Below are 913 nucleotides of genomic sequence, written 5' to 3'. Positions count from 1 at the left end.
CAAGCTCTGTAACTGCCGTAAAAAGGGCGAGTGCCCCGTAAACAGCCAATGTCTGACTTCTGGTGTAGTTTATCAGGCAAAAATTAGAAGAAAGGACAATGGCAAATTTGAAACATGCGTAGGCCTGACGGCAGATGACTTTAAGACACGTTATAGAAATCATATAACATCTTTCGAAAATAAGACCTATAGAAATTCAACTGAACTCAGCAAACACGTATGGTCGCTAAGAAGTTGTCCAGTGCTGAGTTTTTCTCTCTCAATATTTTAAAGAAAAACGCAGAGTCCTAAACTAAGAATAAGAAAACTTTTGGAATGACAATGACTGTACATTGGGAAACCTGATTGAAGTCGTTTCCCCGCTGTAAAAGATTTTTTACCGAATTATTGTCACAGTATAGTGACAAAAGTGCCTCACAAAGGTTGCCAAAGTGCCCTAATTGTTACCAAAGAGCCAGTGCATGGTTACCAAAATGCCTTACGTGTGTTAGTAAAGTTCCCTATTAAGGTTACCAAAGTGCCATTTTTGGGTTACAAAAGTTCCTTTTCCGCTGGCTCTCCCTCTCTCTCTCTCTCTCTCTCTCTCTCTCTCTCTCTCTCTCTATAACTGGATTTGTCAAAAGGTGCCTGCAGAAATTGTGAAAACAAGCCAATTCTGCTACTGTCACAGACTTAAAGAAAAGCCACCCTCCCCACCCCTGTGCTTTGGTCAGACAACCAACAATCACCTACCCACACCACAGTGTGGGTTCACTCTAATTGGTGATCAAAAGCAAACTATCATTGAAGCCTAGACTAGTCCAGGAAAAATTGCCAATGAAGACATGCTACAGTGTAAAGTCTGACTTAACAAGGCCACAAACTCTAACTGCAGTTAAAGTCCCAAAGCAGCAACCCCCCCAGCCCTGTGCTT

This window comes from Montipora capricornis, chromosome 11, assembly GCF_036669925.1.
Source record: "Montipora capricornis isolate CH-2021 chromosome 11, ASM3666992v2, whole genome shotgun sequence".
Classification (NCBI taxonomy): Eukaryota; Metazoa; Cnidaria; class Anthozoa; order Scleractinia; family Acroporidae; genus Montipora; species Montipora capricornis.
This window is presented reverse-complemented; position numbering follows the sequence as displayed.